The sequence below is a fragment of the Pristiophorus japonicus genome, unplaced genomic scaffold (genome assembly GCF_044704955.1).
Source record: "Pristiophorus japonicus isolate sPriJap1 unplaced genomic scaffold, sPriJap1.hap1 HAP1_SCAFFOLD_112, whole genome shotgun sequence".
NCBI lineage: Eukaryota > Metazoa > Chordata > Chondrichthyes > Pristiophoridae > Pristiophorus > Pristiophorus japonicus.
The window spans coordinates 1,952,028-1,964,122 of NW_027250777.1; the positions used below are offsets into that span (position 1 = coordinate 1,952,028).

The 12,095-nt window shown below is 46.2% G+C and overlaps 1 non-coding gene across 1 annotated transcript; it reads left to right on the top strand.

Annotated features, from left to right (window-relative positions):
- Nucleotides 1-11,771: 11,771 nt before the first annotated feature.
- On the top strand, nucleotides 11,772-11,845 carry trnan-guu (transfer RNA asparagine (anticodon GUU)). Its single transcript has one exon. It is a non-coding gene; the product is annotated as a tRNA-Asn (tRNA).
- Nucleotides 11,846-12,095: the final 250 nt, after the last annotated feature.

A 12,095-nucleotide genomic window follows, 5' to 3' on the forward strand; every position in this document is an offset into this window, starting at 1 on the left:
TAAATGGTCGGACATTGAGAAGTGTGGAAGAACAAAGGGACCTTGGAGTGCATGTCCACAGATCCCTGAGGGTAGCAGGCCAGTTGGATAAGGTGGGTAAGAAGACGCACGGAATGCTTACCTTTATTGGCTGAGGCATGGGATAGAAGAGCAGGTTGGTTATGCTTGAAATGTATAAAACACTGGTTCGGCCACAGCTGGAGTATTGCATGTAGTTCTGGTCACCGTATTACAGTAATTATGTGATTGTACGAGAGGGTACAGAGGAGATTTACGAGGATGTTGCCAGGTGTGGAGAATCTTAGCTGTGAGGACAGATTGGATCGGCTGGGTTTGTTTTCATTGGAACAGAGGAGGCTGAGGGGAGACAACATTGAGATGTATAAAATTATGAGGGGCGTAGATATAGTGGATAGCAGATGGGTCAACAATCAGGGGGCATATATTGAAAGGAATTTGGTAGAAGGTTTAAAGAGGATTTGAAGGTAAAATTCTTCATACAGAGGTTTGTGGGGGTCAGGAACTCGCTGCCTGAAAGAATGGCGGAGGTAGATACCACAAGTAAAAAGTATTTGGATGTGCACCTGAAGTGCCGTAACCTGCAGGGTTATGGACCCAGAGCTGGAAAGTGGGATGAAGCTGGATCGCCTCTTGTTGGCCGGGGTGGAAGTGATTGGCCAAAATGGCCTCCTTCTGTGCTGCAAACTTCTCTCAATCTATAATTCTGTCAAAAATGTAAATGTCCAATGTGGGTGTCGAAACCACGTCCCTGAGATTAAAAGTCTTATGTTTTATTGACTGAACTCGCCAGGCTTCTGCCAAACATACCGTTCTCTCACTGATTGCAGACAGGCGCCTGTTGGCTCTGCCCCAGATGTTTAAACTTGCTGTCGAGGAACTGCCAGGATCTTCTTGAATGGTGGACCAGGCTCGAGGGGCCGAATGGCCTATTCCGGCCCCTAATTCTTACATGCTTATCATCTTATGAACTTTTCACAGGAGAACAAACTCGCCCCTGAGCATGCATGAGGAGAAAGCTCCAGAAAATATTCCCGTCTGGTGAGCTTTCGCGTGTGAGGCGAACGTGTTAACCGCGACACTGCGGAAACATCTCCACTTTCAGCACCAGGTCAGACGGAAATGTTAAGCGAGCAGGTGAACTGCTGAATCCCAGTTTTAAGGCGTTGGTCGTGGTGTCAAACAATGAGTTTCGCTTAATGATTAAAAATAATAAATGTCAGAAGTTGGATTCAAACCCACACCTCCAGAGAAAACTGCGATCTAATCACAGCACCTCAGACCGCTCGGCGGTGTGTGTGGCCACCTGCAAGTTGATTTGGAACTTGTGTGTCATGGCACATGAATTAAATGAGGGCAGCAGGCGTATCTCTGCCTGACACTGGGGAAACAATGAGACAGACCTTGGAACAAGGGTCTGGTTATTGCCAAACAGCAAAAAAAATATTAATTCTGAAAGAACAGTGACCCCGACGTGATTTGAACACGCAACCTTCTGATCTGGAGACAGACACGATACCGTTGCGCCTCGAGGCCTACACAATGTGTTTGAGATGTTCCTCTATATGAAGCTTTCACAATACAAGGGGCTTTAAATTCCCCGCCCATTCCCACCAGGTGTCAGAAGCAACGCTCACCTGCCAGTCACCGTATGTTTTTTTCTTAAACTTTTGTGTTGCGTTTATGGAAAAGCATCATTAATTAACCCGTCACCTTCATTTGCACAATGAAAAAATGCTAACTGAGGGACAGTCGATACTTCAAACATTTGTCCTGTGCTTTGCGGAGCGGGCAGGGAAGTGGACCTGAGTCCATGATCGCATCGATCATGATCGTATTAAATGGTGGAGCAGGCTCGAGGGGCGTATGACCGACTCCTGCTCCTATTTCTTTTGTTCTTATGTTCTTCAGCATGTTGACCCATTTTACACACTGTATTGCCGATGTCACCAGGAATCTGGGGCAACTTTTGTCAAATTTAACAGCACCAGTTATTCCTTCCGTGCAGAGAAATTAGAATCAGTCGTGAAGATAAAATCCCATGGTGATCATTTTCAGATTCAACGCAGTAGGATTTCAAATAAAGTGAAAGAATTTTACAGTGAAAAGATTTGGAAGTTTTACTTGTATTTGTGTCTTTAATTAAACTTTGTGGCGTCTGACTCCCGTTCATGCCTCTGCTGAATAAGAAAGGAGGGTGTGACGTTGACCAGACTGCAGTGCCCCTGATATTTGTGAGCTCATCCTTTATATTCAGTGGTTTCTCGCCCTTTGATGGGCTGCAGTGTGGCGGATATCACGTTGGCATCACACGCGAAAGGTCCCCGGTGGATCCGTTTTCTCTCACTGAAAGTTATCTATTTATTGGTTAAATAAAGAGCAATTCAGGAATAAGGGAGCCTTTCTACCAGGAGAATAAATAGCTAATAAAAACAGCAAATGCTGGAAATCTCAGCAGGTCAGGCAGCTTTTTCCAGGAGACTAAACTCTCCTCCGATTGTTCCCTTAAAGCAAGTTAAACCATCATGTTTCTACCCAGAATCTAACCGGGTACTTTTCACGTATAAAGCAAATGTGATAACCACTGCACTACAGAAACCTCTGGCACAGCAGCCCCAACAGAGGGGAGCTGACCAGTGAGCTCCCTCTGTGCTGATCGGGAATGTGTTGGCTCACCTTAAACAACTTCTGTCCCACACTGAAAGCTCTCAATCCTTCTCCTCCGCTGCCCTTTACAGAAATGTCACGGATCACCCAGCCACCGTGTTCACTTCCACATCCTCACAGTGGGGCCACAGAGGCTCCTACCGTCTCCCCGCGATCAGTGAACTCACCCAGTTTGTAAAATTAAACCCTGAACACGTGCCCGGCAAAGGGCAGGAGAAGCCAGATAGTCTGTATGCTCGATCTATCACAGAAAGTATTGGTATTCATGGTGATTACAGCAATTATTAATCGACTCACAAACCTCAATTATTTTTATGCGATGAATTGATCGAGAATTGAAACCAGTTTAGTGCGCCAGATCTTAATCCCTCGACCACCAGGGAACGGTTATGATACATACAGATATATTTATATATATTTATATATGAACCTGAATATCAACGGCTCGCTACCTAGACCTGATGGTGCAACGGTAGTGCGTCTAACTTTGAGTGAGAGAAATTGTTCCACAGTGATACCCATTTCATCTTTTGTTCCATTTTAAACACTAGAAACTGAGACAGGGGGAATAAATAGAGAAATAAAAGCACAGGGATAAAGTCAAGAGGAAGAGAGAACGGGAAAGATACTGTCCCCACCCAGAACTAATGCAGAAACCCCTCTGCTGCGCTCGGGGTGGCCACCCACAGCCTGGATACACTAACGGGAGAACACCAGCGGCAGGTCGGGGCCATAAAAGGAACGGCGAGCGGCCCTGGGAGCAGCTTGGAGGTCCCGTGAGACGACTCCAGGGAGCAGAGCGAGCTGGTGCAGGAGGGCGGCGGCAGCGAAGTGTGACGTCATCAAGGTCCAGGTCGGTGATTGGAGCGTGGGCAGATACAGCAGGAGCGGCGAGATCGGGGCGAAGGAGCGGTGAGAGACTGTAGAGGGATGTGATCGGTGCCCAGCAGAGGCATGAGTTCGGGGCCAGGGGCCCAGGATTAGCACGGGCCAGCCCACACTGCGATATGTGTGTGCACTAGGTCCGCGCAGCAGAGCTGGTTGCCTGTCGTCTTGGTGAACCCTTGCCACTGGACCAAGACCTCGCTCTGTCAAGCCCGTGTGATGGCAGGGGTGCAACGGCCACCAAACGTTAAAAAAAATCCACGCACAGGCAACTTCCACCCTTCGGGATGTCGTTCGGATCCTTCATTGAAACACCTGTGAATTCATCCTTTTTCAGCGTGGAAGCAAGTCATCCTCGTTTCGAGGGACCGCCTATGATGATGATGATGATGGATACATTAACGTCCCAACAGCTCATTGACTGCAGGAGTGGGACCGTGCGGCGCTTCAGAAGACATGTCGAAAAGGCCAAGTCACTAATTTCGTCTCATGTGCTCCTCCGATCAAGAACAGCAACACACATTAAAAATGCTTCAATAATGGTTACATCTTATCTCCACATTTGCGGAGCAGGTGGTTTGTTGGTCTAGGGGTATGATTCTTGCTTCGTTGGTTGTTACTTGAAATTTGCAGAAAGATCTTGGCTTCAAATCCCAGACCAGCCTTGAGATTGCATTGAAATTTTGCAAAGAAGGACTTGTATTTCTGCAGCGTCTGTCAGGAACTCATGATGCGCCAAAGCACTTTACAGACGTTGAGTTGCCTTTGAAATGTTGTCATGTGATGAAAGATGTGCCCAAATCACCTCAACTCTTTGCAAACGAGTTCATAGAATCAAAGAAGTTTACAGCACGGAAGGAGGCCATTTCGGTCCATCGTGTCCGCGCCGGCCAACTCGAGGCTATCCAGCCTAATCCCACTTTCCAGCTCGAGGTCCATAACCCTGCAGGTTACGGCACTTCAGGTGCACATCCAAGCACTTTTTAAATGTGGTGAGGGTTTCTGCCTCTACCACCCTTTCAGGCAGTGAGTTCCAGACCCCCACAGTCCTCTGCATGAAGACATTTCCCCTCTAAACTTTCGGCCAATTACTTTAACTTTATGCCTCCTTGTTTCCCTCTGCTAAGGGAAATAGGTCCTTTCTATCCACTATATCTCGGAACCTCATCATTTTATACACCTCAATGAGGTCTCCCCTCAAGCTCTGTTCCATGGAAAACAAACCCAGCCTATCTAATCTGTCCTCATGGCTAAGATTCTCCACTCCCAGCAACATCCTCGTAAATCTCCTCTGCACCATCTTCAGTGCAATCATGTCCTTCCTGTAATATGGCGACCAGAACTGCAAGCAGTACTCCAGCTGTGACCAAACCTGCCCCACCGACCCCATCTCTTGTATTCTATGCCTCGGCTAATAAAGGCAATCATTCCATATTCCTTCTCAACCACTTTGCTACCTGGCCTGCTACTTTCAGTGATCTGTGGACATGCACTCGCTGGATTCTGGGGAGGACCCAGCAGATTGGAAAACTGCAAATGTAATGCCCCTATTTAAAAAAGGAGGCAGACAAAAAGCAGGAAACTATAGACCAGTTCGCCTAACATCTGTGGTTGGGAAAATGTTGGAATCCATTATTAAAGAAGCAGTAGCAGGATATAGAAACATCGAAACATAGAAAATAGGTGCAGGAGTAGGCCATTCGGCACTTCGAGCCTGCACCACCCTTCAATAAGATCATGGATGATCATTCAGCTCAGTACCCCTTTCCTGCTTTCTCTCCATACCCCTTGATCCCTTTAGCTATCAGGGCCACATCACCCTCTTGAATATATCTAACATCTGGCATCAACAACTCTGCGGCAGAGAATTCCACAGGTTAACAACTCTCTGAGCGAAGAAGTTTCTCCTCATCTCAGTCCTAAATGGCTTACCCCTTATCCCTTAGACACCGACCCCTGGTTCTGGGCTTCCCCAACATCGGGACCTGTCCAGTCCCGTCAGAATTTTATATGTTTCTGTGAGATCCCCTCTCAGTCTTCCAAACTCCAGTGATCTCTCGATCCCTTGATTCCCCGAGATTCGAAAAATCTATCGAACGCAGCCTTGAATATATTCAGAGACTCAGCATTCACAAGCATGTGGGGCAGAAAATTCCAAAGATTCATATCCCTCTGAGTGAAGAAATTCCTCCTCATCTCTGTCTTAAATGGCCGACCCCTTAACCTGAGACTGTGGCCCCTGGTTCTAGACACTCCAGCCCGGGGGAAACAACCTCTCAGCATCTACCTTGTCAATCCCCTTCAGAATATTGTGTGTTTCAATGAGATCACTTCTCATTCTTCTAAACTCTGGAGAGTATCAGCCCATTCTACACAATCTCTCAACTTAAGACAGACCTCTCATCCCAGGAATCAATCTGGTGAACCTCTGTTGTACCACCTCCCAGGCAATTATTTCCTTCCTCAAATAAGGAGACCAAAACTGTGCGCAGTACTCCAGGTGTGGTCTCACCAGGGCCCTGTACAATTGTAGCAAGACTTCCTTACTCTTGTACTGTGGGCTATATATTAGGTACTATGGGCCGAGTGCCCTGTTTTTTGGCTGTTTCGATGGTTGTATAAAAAGTTATTAAAATTGACAGTTGCTCGGGAAATATATTTGTATTTCCTTCAGTGTACTCCTTACTCTTCAATGGCTAGATTTTCCCCAAGCAGTTTTGTCGGCGCACTGACCTCAAGCGCATCGACTTTGCGCGCTGGAAATCGCTCGCGGAAAAACTCGCCCCATCCTGGCCGCTGTGTACAGTCCCCGGAGTCCTGGCGTGGCGTCGATGGTGAAGTGGGGGGCGGAGCCAAATGCCTGCGCTGAAAACACTGCTGACACCTTCGCACATGGGCAGTAGGGAGAGAAAACTTGGCACTCTGCCATTTTTAAACAGTGTCAAACCCGATGAAAAGCACAGCAGCTTCTCAGCTTCTCCGGTCGCTCGGCGGGCACTCCCCCTGTCCCTCCCCGATAAAACGCACAGCTCCAGCAGCTGCAACTTCTCCGGTCCACAAGCTCACACTTCTCCGGTGTGTAGAGGCAGAATTTCCCCTTCTCTCTTCCTCTTGTCTATATCCCTCGGCTTTGTTTTCTGGATTTATTCCCCCGGCCTCATTTTATGTGTTTGAAAGGGAACAAAAGATGAAGTGTGTGACACTCTGGAACAATTTCTCTCACTCAAATATATCTATTTAGTGAAGTGAAATAAAGAGCAATTGAAGAATAAGGGAGAAGCCACTGTCACCCTTTTGACAGGAGAATAAACTCGCCCATGGCTGTTCATCCACAGAAAGTTTAAACATAATCTTCCTGCACGGGATCCTTCCGCGCGGAAAGCAAACGTGATAACGGCTCCACTGCGGAAACCGCTCTGACCAGAAGTTCAGCAGAGGGCAGCTGACCAGTGAATGCCTTCTGTGCTGATCGGGAATGTGTTGGCTCACCTTAAACAACTTTTGTCCCTCACTGACAGCTGTCAATCCTTCTCCTCCGCTGCCCTTTACACAAACATGTCACTGAACCCCACCCACCACCCCACATCCCCATCGTGTTATCTTCCATGTTGGCACAGTGGGGCCGCGGAGACACCTACTCTCTCCCCACGGTTAGTGAACTCAGTCAGTCTGTAAAATTAAAGGGGAACAAGTGTCCCGCAAAGGGCAGGGGAATGGAGAGAGTCTGTAACCTGGGTTTAATTGTTTGTCAAAGGCTACCCGTCCTGTTGTGTATTTCCAGCAGTTTCCTAATTGCACAGGTGGAGATACCGGGGCTGGACCATGTTCCTTAAATACAATGAGGTCGGGATAAAAGTTCCTCACATACTCAGGGCAAAATAAATGATTGAAGTTCTACAATGGATTAATTAATGATGTTTAAATCAATGAATCTTTTTTTCCACATGAGATGCATGTAACTCTTTCTTCTAAGGTTTTAATTTTGATGGAAGTGCAATTTCCCTGGCCGGAAATCGACCCAGGGCCGCGGTGGTGAGAGCGCCGAATCCTAATCACTGGACCACCAGGGAACGCTGCATTGCTGCATCGCTGCATCGTAATGCTTGGTGTCATTATTGTTCTTTTCAATCCACTTGTTTCACAACGAAACACATCGTAACCGTGATCTGAATTTAACGCCACGTCATTCTTTGAAATCACCTTTAAATGATTGGGTAAAACCACTCCTTGTGCCACCGAAAAACAGCTTCGATTCCAGGTCAGGGCGGTAACTTTTGTAACAGCTTTTTTCAATTCAAAACCTTATAAAATTGAAGACATGCAGCTAATAAGAAAAAATAAGAATTAATTAAATCACAGTTAAATAACCGATAACCTTTTTCAGGATGAAATAAATATTAATATAGCTACTGAGGGACAGTAGTATCTTTAATCATTCATTTTCTCTTTACATGTGATGAATTTTTATCCCGATCTCATTTACATGCTGTATGAGAAATTGTAAGTGTTTTTGACTCAGTTGTAAAACCATTGATTGTGTGTGTGTCTATACTTGATAGGAGGAGCACTTGAGACCGAAGTTCCAGTTCGATATATGCATCAATAGAATCAATTTTCACCAGTTCCTTTAAACCCAATAACATAATTTATTTTGATTGGACTGGATGGAGGAACATGATCCATGTAAAAAATTGTTATCGTTTTACTTGTGCTGAATGCTCATAAAAGTATTGGAGTGGGAACTCACTGGATAACAGCAAAGCTTGCAATGTTTGCGGAATATATTCGTGCAGCCAAAATGCACAATGACAACCTGGAACTGTGCGGCACCGAATCCTCGGGGAAAAACATTAAAAGGCTTCGCCCGGAGATGGGTTTGGATTACGCACCTTTCAGTTACCAGCCGAATGCGCTAAACCATTGCGCCACAGATACACACTGCAAGACATGCAAAACCAGGGTGTCAGTCAGTTAAAGCTTCAGATTGCTCCGACCGGGATCGAACTTATCCACTCTCAGTTGTACTTTTCCCAAGTAAAGGGTGGGACATTCATTGTGGATGTGTGGAAGTAGTCTGGTCCCGCACACTGCAGACACTTCCATGACACCACCAACAAGCTCTCACACAACCGGTGTGATCTACCTTCCAGCCTTCCGGTGCCTTGTCTGTGACGAAGTATGGTTCAAAAGTTTTGGAATAGTAGGTTCCATGGTGTAATGGTGAGCCCTCTTGATTTTAAATCTAGCGATCTGAGTTTAAATCTCGGTGAAACCTAAATTCTTGTTGTCCCAGCTGCTGAAAATCTGGGACAAACAAGTGAAAGACACCTGGTGCTGGTGGGCAGTTTTGTTGCCTTTTTCATTGATGCTTGATCTACAAGTCTAGTTGTCAAATTGTGTGCTCAACCGTCAGTTCTCTGCTGCAAATCACCGGAGGACAAATCACTTTGTTGTCTAATGCTGCCTTTGCCTGCACAATGTGTGCTGAGATTATCTGTGCAATATGCATTCCGCAGGATGAATAAAAGCAATGCTTTTTGAAATGCAGGCACTGCATGTTTTGCACTCGATAAAACGTTGCATTTTCTTTTCATTAATTTTACATTAATGCATTGCAATGCCAATGCACTTTTTACGTGGCAAGATCGATAATTAGCAGAGCGTAATGAAGACATCGCAAAGTTTCTGTTTAAAGAATGGACTCAGTCGAGAATATTTTGTGGATTTTATTTTTCTGAGACTATTTTCCCTGTGGTGGGGTCACCCTGCGCAGATATGTGAAAAAGCTGGTTTTGTTAAAACTCCAGAGACCGCATGGAAGTTCGCTCGGACAAAAGAGCTGTCAGTCATCCATTGACAAAAGAGCTGTCGGCCAGGAAGGGGGGCCACTGACCAAGCCATTCTAATTTGTAAAAGCACTTCTCACCTCCATCTCAGAAGGAGACACAGAACAATGAACCCACCAGCCTGGCCAGCCAAGGAGGAGCTGGGTCTTTCCCAACACAAAGGCTCAGAGAGATGCCCAGACTAAGGGCCATCAGCCCAATGCATGGGTGGGATGGCCCATCACTGACTAAGTACCCGGGCTTAGAAACAAAGGGGTTTTAAAGATTGGCGGGAAAGATAGGGGTAGCAAGACTCCCAGAAAGACAGGGTCCTTTCCACTTTATTTTTAGCTTGGAGCTTGGTGTGAAGCTTGGAGCTTGCAGCTTGCAGCTTGTGTCTAGAGAGAGCCATCTAACCCTCTCGCTCTCGCTCCACCGATCGATGTACCAGAGGATGGGGCCGCAGTACTGCAGAAGAAGCCACCGAGACTGAAGACCAGGCAGTGACTTCCCACAGCTGAGCTGAGCAAGGAAACGGGATGCGTGTGGAGGTGAACAAAGTCGCGAGTGTCCCAAGCCAGTAACCAGATATCACAGGCCAGCTGGGTAAGGGCTCAGGGTTTTATCAGATGTGAAGCTTTCCAGGGCTATTCTGGGGAGGGTAATGCATTGGTAGGGGTGGGGTTAGAATCCACCAGGGAATTACTGCGTGTTACTAGGTTCATTTCTGTACTGTATGTATGTTGTTTGTAACCGGGATTTTAGTCTCCACAGAGACAGTGATTTCGTTTAGCAGTGCATGTTTTAGACAGTGTATGTTAGACCAAATAAATATACTGCGATTCATCACTGAAGCATCCCTTTCCGTGACTCATTTAATTTACACTCTGAATAATAATTCCCGGATCTAGAAATTTCGTAAGGTGTGGGCGATTCAAACCGTCCGTCTGGCAATTGGGCGAGGATCACAAACACTTACAATATTTACGAAAGGATATACTTGCTTTGGAGGCAGTTCAGAGAAGGTTCACTGGGTTGACTCCGGAGATGAGGGGGTTGACTTATGAGAAAAAGTTGAGTAGGTGGGGCCTCTACTCATTGGAATTCAGAAGAATGAGAGGTGATCTGATCGAAACGTATAAGATAATGAGGGAGCTTGATAAGGTGGATGCAGAGAGGATGGTTCCACTGATAGGGGAGACTAGAACTAGGGGGCATAATCTCAGAATAAGGGGCCGCCCATTTAAATCTGTGATGAGGAGGAATTTCTTCTCTCAGAGGGTTGTAAATCTGTTGAGTTCACTGCATCAGAGAGCTGAGAAAGCCACGACATTTAATACATTTAAGACAGAGATAGCTTCTTAACTGATAAGGGAATAAGGCTTATGTGGAACGGGCAGGGATGTGGACTTGAGTCCATGATCGGATCAGCCATGATCATATTAAATGGTGGAGCAGGCTCGAGGGGCCATATGGCCTACGCCTGCTCCTAGTTCTTAAGTTCTTATGTTCTGAATAGCGACACTCAAAAAAATGCTTTGATAATGGTTACACCTTATCTTCACGTTTGTCAAACAGTTGGCTCGTTGGTCTCGGGCTGTGATTCTCCCTTCGGAGTTGTTCATTGAAATTTACGAGGGGTCCCAGAGGAGCCCTGATATTGCTCGCATATTTTGAAATTGCATCGAACTTTTGCAAAGTAGGACTTGCTTATCTGCAGCGCCTTTCAGGAACTCATGACGCCCCAAAGCGCTTTACAGCCATTGAGTTATGTTTGAAGTGTTGTGGTTTGGGGAAAGATGTGCCCAGATCACCAAACATGTACCTCAACTCTTTGCAAAGAGTTTGGTGCAAATAATCAGGCGTCTCAGGGACTTGGACTTTCTTTGAATAAGTTCTGCTTGTACCTGCATTCAAGCTTGAAACAGCAACTGGCCTTCGATCTCACGGGACGTTTGGGGTTGATGTGCGTTGCTTTCAATCTTTGAAATTTCAGCAAGCAAAGAAACGGTGAATCCAACTGTCCCTATAAGCATTTAGTTCCCGTTTAATCACATGAATATCCGCAGTCAGGAGCTGAAAAGGAATTCAAACCTAATACCGGCTTCGGGACAATCAGAATACTTCGTCACAGACAAGGCACCGGAAGGCTGGAAGGTAGATCACACCGGTTGTGGGAGAGCTGTTGGCGGTGACATGGAAGTGTCTGCAGTGTGCGGAACCAGACTGCTTCCACGCATCCACAATGAATGTCCCTCCATTTATTTGGGAAAAGTACAACTGAGAGTGGACAAGTTCCAACCCGGTCAGAGCAATCTGAAGCTTTAACTGACTGACACCCTGGTTTTGGATGTCTTGCACCTTATACTTCTATCAGTCTCTGTGGCGCAATGGGTTAGCGCGTTCGGCTGTTAACCGAAAGGTTGGTGGGTCGAGCCCACCCAAGGATGAAGAGTTTAACTGTTTTTCCCCGAGTATTCGGTGCCGCACAGTCTCAGGTTGTCATTGTGCGTTTTGGCTGCACGAATCTATTCCGCAAATGTTGCCAGCAATGCTGTTATCCAATTAGTTCCCACTCCAATATTTTATGAGCTTTCAGTTCAAGTAAAACGATAACAATTATTTACATGGATCATGTTCCATCCAGCCCATTAGAAATAAATTATGTTATTGGGTTTAAAGAAACTGGTGGAAATTGAT